We start from the raw sequence: 8,074 nt of genomic DNA, 5'->3' as shown, positions 1-8,074 counted from the left end.
AAATAATTTTCTGTTGATGATTTCTGGTTTAATTCCAGTGTGGTCAGAGAACATATCTTGCATTATTTGAATGCATTTAAGCTTATTGAGACTTGTTGTACAGCCCAGAGGATGGTCTGTCTTGGTAAATGCTCCATATGCACTCCAAAGTAAGATGCTTGTAAAGAATATGTTTGTGAAGTTTCTTATGTATCTATGATTTTTCTAAACATGACCCTTATTTTTTTCTTTTCCTCCTTTTTTTTCTGACTACAGCAAGTAATACCCCATTGGTTGTCTGCAGAGAGTAGAACTATGTGGTTTTTGAGCCATGTGAATGCATTCATTATTTTTAAAAATGGGTATTTATATTTTTAAAAAGTAAAAGGTGGTAACTGAACCATGGTGGTGGACCAGACCCAAAAACAATGATATATACAAACACAAACCAGAATGAATATAGTTAGGAAACCAGAGGTCATGAAGAATGCTTGGAAGAGTGAAAGAGGAGCCACTTTCAGACTGATAAAACCAGAGAACTTAAAAATACCCACAGTAGAAAGTCAAGCACACTCAAAGAACGTTCAAGAAAAGAGTCCATGAAATCAAAGGATAGCAGAAGGTCCTGGGAGGACTGTGAGATTAAAGAGTTACTCTCTGAACAACAAATCTGTTTTCTCCTGCTCTGCTCTGATCCTCCCTTAACCTTAACTTATTTTCAAAAAAGGCACAGTGGCAACTGAACTGCTTTAATCTCTTTAAACTACACTCCAAAGACAGTGAATTACTTGACCAGAAGGGAAACCCAAGTCAGAGCAGGTCTGAGAAAACTGTGGACCTTCAAAGCAGAAGAGAAATGAAACAAAACACATCAACCTAGAAGAGAGATCCACTGAAGTCTTTCAGTGTCAGAGAAATGCCATGCTTTAGGATTTGGGGATGGTACCTTTCCTAGTTGCAAGCTCCATGACATGTACTTCCAAAGGAGAAAACCACTCCTTAATTGATATATTCCATCCTCCCCATTCAGAGGAGAACCCTATTAGTGAAATGAACGTCACAACTATAAATCAGATCCATGCTAATTACCTAAGCTAATCAAATGAATCCTTCATTACTAAATATGAACGTGCAGTTTTAAGTATTTCAGGAAAGTCAAAGAGAAGATGATAAGCAGAAATACTTATATTTATATCTTACAGGAAACAGAAGAGATATTTACTGAAAATTCAAATTCACATTCTCAGAATTCTGGGAGACAATGGTTTCATAAAAACAGGCTGCAAGAAGGAAAGTACTTGGAAAACACACACATTATCCCAAAATTAAAAACACCAGGTACACAGCACAGGGTTGCCCTGACTCATCAAGCTCCAGCAGAACCTAGAACATTGCCCTTGTGGCCCTCCCCTACCCCCTATCCCCAAACGGAAGCTTGTCCCCCCCCCCCCCCCCCCCCCCCGTCTTCCCTGGACCCCATTTCCGGTCGGATCCCAGGGCTCGCCCAACATCCCAACGGACACTTCCCTGAAGTCTCAAACCGCCACTGCTTCTGCCTCTGGCCTCCCTTGCCGCTCAAGCTGGGAAATCTCCGAGGCCACCACCGCCCTCGGCCCCGCCGCCGCCCGCCGCGCAGCCCTCGCCTCCGCGCCACCTTCGCCTTCGCCCTGGTGCCCGGGCCGCCAGCCATGGCCACCCCGCTGCTCTCCCAAGTGCGGCAGAACTACCACCCCGACTGCGAGGCCGCCGTCAACAGCCAGATCAGCCTGGAGCTCTACGCCTCCTACGTGTACCTGTCCATGGCCTTCTACTTCGACCGCGACGACGTGGCCTTGAAGCACTTCGCCCGCTTCTTCATGCGCCGGTCCCGCACGGAGACCCAGCACGCCGAGAAGCTGATGGAGCTGCAGAACCAGCGCGGGGGCCGCCTCCGCCTCCGCGACATCAAGAAGCCGGACCGCGACGACTGGGAGGGCGGCCTGAAGGCCATGGAGAGCGCCCTGCACCTGGAGAAGAGCGTGAACCAGAGCCTGCTCGACCTGCACCAGCTGGCCACCGACAAGAACGACGCCCAGCTGTGCGACTTCCTGGAGAGCCACTACCTGCACGAGCAAGTCGAGGCCGTCAAAGAGCTGGGGGACTATGTCACCAGCCTGCGCAAGATGGGGGCCCCCGAAGCCGGCCTGGCAGAGTACCTGTTTGACAAGCTCACCCTGGGCGACAGCGACAAAAAGTACTGAGTTGGGACTGTTTTCCCCATAGCCTCAGGGCGCATGGTGCCTTTCCCTGATCACCATGCTGAGCATGCTTATTGCAGTGTTGCTTCTGCAAAAGGTTCCAGTTCTTTTTTCCCAGTTTTGCCATAAAAAAGTTGTTTGGTTTCAATAAATTTATTTGGCTCCTAAATTTAAAAAAAAAAAAGTCTCTGGTTGATTTGCATGCAAATCATTCACCTTTTAGGTTTTAAAACAGGAATCCAGGAGTCCTTCCATCTCCCTAAATCCATCCACATTCATCTCGGGATCTCGGGAGGTGGAGGGAGAAGATATTACATAGGACCCTTGAAAACACAAATCAGTCTTGCCTTTATAAACGATGTGGGGGCAAAGGGGTGGTGCACGGAGGTGGGTGGTCTGGGGCCCTGGTTGTTAGTGGGTGAATATGTATGGTAAAAGTATAAAAGAGGGGCGCCTGGGTGGCTCAACGGGTTAAAGCCTCTGCCTTCCGCTCAGGTCGTGATCCCAGGGTCCTGGGATTGAGCCCCGCATCAGACTGTCTGCTGGGTAAAAGCCTGCTTCCCCCTCTCTCTGCTTGCCTCTGTGCCTACTTGTGATCTCTGTCTGTCAAACGGATAAATAAAATCTTTTAAAAAATTTTTTTTTAATTTTTTTTAAAGTATAAAAGAACCTGGTCTACAATTTACAACGGTGATTGTCCCTATGGAAAAAGTGAAGAATGGGATTAGGCTGGTATTAAAGGGAGTCAACTTTACTTGAAAACTGTTAGTTTATTAAAATACACAAGTGTTAACAATTGTTTCTTCTGGATAGCAACACTGGGGTCTTAGAAACAGGAATGACACAATATTTCTTTGACAAGCTTGCCCTGGGCAATAGTAAACGTGTAACTGACCCTTAGGCTGGCTTCCCATAGACAGGGGAGTGACTCTATAGGTCACCATTTTAGACATGCATACCGCCCTTACAAAATATCCAAATACAAAGTTCTCCTTCAATTGTACCCTTTCTTTTTTTTTTTTTAAAGATTTTATTTATTTATTTGACAGAGAGAAATCACAAGTAGATGGAGAGGCAGGCAGAGAGAGAGAGGGAAGCAGGCTCCCTGCTGAGCAGAGAGCCCGATGTGGGGCTCGATCCCAGGACCCTGGGATCACGAGCCGAAGGCAGCGGCTTAACCCACTGAGCCACCCAGGCGCCCCTGTACCCTTTCTTCTATTAAAGTAGCAGGAGTATACAAAACCCCAAACTCCGTTATTAGAATGGCTGGAAAATACAAAGTCAGGGTTGAAGCTCAAATTTGTGATACGGAACATGAAGTAGAATAAATTCCCCCGAATGTTAAGCCAGTGAGTCTGGCTGCTTTGTCGAATGCAGCCAGTGGGCAAGAGCTGAAGCTGGGAGGCCAATCAGGAGAGCCTGCAGCAGATCCAGTGAGAGACCTCGGTGGCTGAGATGGACTGAAAGCTACAGAAAAGGTGACAGACACAAATTCTAGTCGGATTTGGGTGAATCAACAAGATTTGCTCATGGACCACAGGTGTAGAATGAGAAATGAGGAAAATAATCCAGGCCCTGGTGTTTGCACTCGAACCCCTGAGTTGACAGTGATGCTAGTTATTAACTGGAGGATGTTTGCTGGGGGACATGCGGGGAGGGGAAAGCATGTCATGTAAAATCTGGAGATGCCTATTAGATATGCCAGGGGCATTGCCAGGCAGGGGGTCAGAAAAATGAATCTGGAGCTCAGGTGGGATGTCAGGTTGGAAATAAACATACGAGAGACATCAGTCCCAGACGGTGTTGAGGTCATGGGCCTGGATAAGCTCCCAAGAAAGAGTGTGGAGAGAGTGTGGCACAGTCAACCTCATGCCCAGGCAGCTACGGTTAGAGGATGGGTTGAGGTGTTCCAACACCCAGAGGGCTGCTGGCCCCACCCTGACCATTATCTCTTCCAGACTGTGACCCTGTGTGCCCATCCCCAGTGTCCCCAAATCAGCCTGTTCCTGGTGTAAGTGTGGTTTCAGGCTGCTCCTTTCAAGATGTAGAGAGCAGTTAGCCTATTACCTTGTCCTCATGGCTATTAGAAGGAAATTACTTCCCAGTTTTATTTTTTATGTATTTAAAGATTTTTGTCTATTTATTTGACAGAGAGAGAGCCAGAGAGCACAAGCAAGGTGGGGGCATGGTAGAGGAGAAGCAGGCTCCCCACCGAGCAGGGAGCCTGATGCAGGACTCAATCCCAGGATGCTGGGACCATGACCTGAGCCTAAGGCAGACACTCAACTAACTGAGCCACCAGGCACCCCTACTTCCTAGTTTAAAGGGGGGAAAAAAAAAGATTCCTGGAGGAAATGCTGAATCTGTTTTTTTTTTTTCCTTTCTTTCTGTTTTCTGGGTAGAAAAATTATTTCTCAGTAAAAACATTTCCCAAGGAAATGACAGCGCTGCTTCTCCATGGATTTTTTTGTGTTCCTCTTCAACAACTCAGCTTCTTTTTCTGTCCACAGTATTTGACCAAATGAAATCTGTACCCGTATAAATGCTAAGGTTGTCCTTGCCCAGGAAGAATACTCAGAACATGTTTCTTCTGTACCAGGCTGGTTACATAGATGAAGGTTAAAATTTAGATTTTGCATGCCTTATCAAGGACGCATGGCTAGCTTAGCCTCTTTAAAGCTTGCAGATTGCTTTGAACATTTCCTAAAATATGAACAAGCTTCACTACACCATAATTACCTTTCACATTTCACCGTGACTATGCTTTAATACTTTCTTAAAAATGAGGATTATGTCCCTTTAAGTTTCCAGAAAATGCTCTTGCCCCTTTCCTCTTCTTAGTCAAACTCAATCCTTTCACACTTTCTTTCTCTGCCTCCTTGGAGGACCTTGAATAAATCGTATGTTTGATCTCACATACGTATGAGACCATATATACATCGTGTGTATGATCTCGGATCATACATTCAGGTGTTGACCGATGCTCTCCTCTACATATGAGGAAGCCTAGGGTGAGCAATAATATATGAGTGCTTAAAAACTATAAATCAAGGATCCTTCTTACTTTCCTGTTTTGGAGAAGCAGTTGGTGTAGTGGCTTCTTAAGTTCATGTTGCCTGGGTTCATATCCCAGCTTAACCACTAACTAAATTGGGTGAATTGGGGCATATTACTTAACTTTTTCCTGCCTCCGTGTCCTCCCACGTAAAAGAGGGATAATAAAAGTGTCAACCCCACTGGTTTGCTGAGAAAACTAAATGAGTTAATATTTTTAAATGCTTACGTAAGTGTTTCTAAGTTCTTCGTGGTGTTGTTCCTTTGAGAAGATTTCACATCTGTACTTTGCCACTGGGGGTCTCTCTTGCATTTCAGCCAACTGGGTCATTCTGCATACCAAGAAGGAAAAATCCTTGCTAGCTGCTTGGCAGTCAGGTCCTGCCAGGATTCAGGATAGCAGATCACTGTTTTCACTGCCCCAAACTCAGGTCCAAGCCTGGAGGTGTGTTTTGCTGCTTCAAACAGCCTCTTCCTCAAATTACACCCTACAGCTTTTTTTTTTTTTTTTTTTTTTTTTTTTTTGCTTATTCTTCCCAAACCCAGGTTGCCTGAGTTTCTCTTTCCAACTTAACTACATTCCATTCCTCAGAGGTGGGAAAGAAAACATAAAGTGCTAAACTTGATCCCACCATCATCTTGGTGTGTGACCTGAACTGGAGAGCAAGGGGTGTATTGGGAGGGAAGAAGAGCAAAAGGGCTACTGATAATACAATAATTAAACTTGATAAATCGCTTTAGCACAGAGGTTCTCAAACTTTGCTGCACATTAGAAACATGTGGAGTGTTTGGAAATCTCAATATCCAGTCCACATCCCAGGCCAAATACATCAGCCTCTGGGGCAGGACCTGGACATTCTAGGCATGAAAACCAGATCAAGCTCCTTACTACCCAAAGTGTGGCCCTCTGACCAACAGGTCAGTGTCATCAAAGAGCTTGATAGAACAGAGAGGCACCCATTCAATTACCTGTTTTCTGTGGTTACGTTTGCACTACAAGGGCACAGTCAGTAGTTGTAACAAAGACCATAGAGCCTACAAAGCCTAAAACATTTACAGAAAATCTCTACCAGCCCATGTTTTATAGTAACTTGCCACAGGCCCTAAAATTCATCTAACTCTTCCAAATATTTTAAACTTTTCGCCTGCTTTTATGCATCTGTTTGTCTTTTTCTGTTTTATTTTCTCTCAGTTTCAATCAATACTCTGGAATGCTTTGGATGTATACAATCTTTTATAATACTAGAAATATTGCCATTGTCACCTATCAGACTGACATCTTTGTGTATTTCAGCAAGTCAAACTGTGGGCTTTCATTGTGTCTTCCGTTTTGCCAGTCCCTCAATGTGCCTTTGTTAATTGAAGGCCATCAATCATCCTGCTTCTGGGAGCATCGGAGTGGAACAGTGCCTGACTAGCCCTTTTGACTGATTCTCCATAATCACATAGTCATCACAGAGGCTGTTTAAAGTATACTCATTTTTAAGTTATTGCAATCTATTCCAATCATTTTTCCTACTGTGAGGCATTTAAATTTCATTAATATGCAGAACTACCGCCTTGCCTGAGGAGGAATAGATTCTTTCCCTTTTATCTGTATTTCAGTGTTTATTTTTTGTAATGTTGCTTTTGGTTTATAATTTATTACATATGATATTAACTATGTCACACACAACAAGATTTATTCTCTTTTTTCCTGTGCGATAATTCTCCGTGCATTATTTTTTTTTCTCCCAAAGTTAAATTCTTCTATAAAGTTTATGGAGAAATAAAAGTTTCAATTTAAAATATATTTCAGATCTATAAATTATAAGATAAACCTAAATTAAGACATTCTAGGAAAGGAGCATTCATGCCATTTGTGAATTTCTAGGCCAAAGAGCCATTCTTTCAACAAATTATATTGAATTCTGTGATGTGTGCTTCACTATACTTGGCACTGGCAATATAAGGTGACTAGGGAACACTCCCCAACACACAGAACGGTGGAAAAGACAGAGGCATAAGTAATAAAATACTCTAATCTATTTGGGTAAGATCTAAAAGAGGAAGACACGCAAGGTGCTCTATGAGTCCAGGAGAAAAAAGTAGTCTGAATTTTACCTGGGACTTAGGAAATACCCACTGTGGAGGTAACACTGAGTCTTGAAAGATGAATTGGAGTTCTTCAAGTAGAGAAGAGAGGGAAGGGTATTTTAGCCCTTTGCTTTACAGTCAAATGCTCTACTCCTGAGCTATACCCCAAGTTTATTTGCTTTAAAGAAGCCAATTGAGAGGAAAAGGCTATAAATTTAGGAGTGGAAGGGGCTACGGTTAATGAAAGGAGACCCAGAGGAGGGGTCTCCTTTATAAAGTAGATTTACTTTATACAGGAGGAAGGATGGATTTTTCTTTTAAGAAACTTTATAAAAACTCTTCTCTCAGAAGTAATCAATGACTTAGTAATTAACATCTCCATAGGTCTTTATTCAGCACTTGTCCTGCTTAATCACTCTGTAGCAATTCCTGTCTTTTCAAGATTTACCTATGATATATCTGTAAAGAAATATACAGACCTGACCACTGTTGGGGAGGAAAATTTTTTTTCCACACTTCTAAGTTCTATGGCTGGTCAAACAATTAAAAGGACATAAAACAGATTAACAGGAGAAAAACAAATTTGGTTTCATACATATGGGATTCCCAAAGATACAAGGTTCAGAAGTATCCAGATAATTGAGGTTTATATAAAATGTAAGAATGAAAGGGGGTTAGGAGGCTAGAGATAAAAAAGAGGAGGAAGGCCATTCACAGCAAGGCAAAGA

At 43.3% G+C, this 8,074-nt stretch overlaps 1 pseudogene across 1 annotated transcript; it reads left to right on the top strand.

The window, feature by feature from the left end:
* Positions 1 to 1,449: 1,449 nt before the first annotated feature.
* Positions 1,450 to 2,354, top strand: LOC309856817 (ferritin heavy chain pseudogene; annotated as a pseudogene). The gene has a single exon. The product of its transcript is annotated as a ferritin heavy chain pseudogene (transcript).
* Positions 2,355 to 8,074: the final 5,720 nt, after the last annotated feature.

This window comes from Mustela nivalis (genome assembly GCF_964662115.1).
Source record: "Mustela nivalis genome assembly, chromosome: X".
NCBI classification, from domain to species: domain Eukaryota; kingdom Metazoa; phylum Chordata; class Mammalia; order Carnivora; family Mustelidae; genus Mustela; species Mustela nivalis.
Note: the sequence above shows the minus strand (reverse complement) of the source record. Positions and strands in the feature narration are given on the sequence as shown.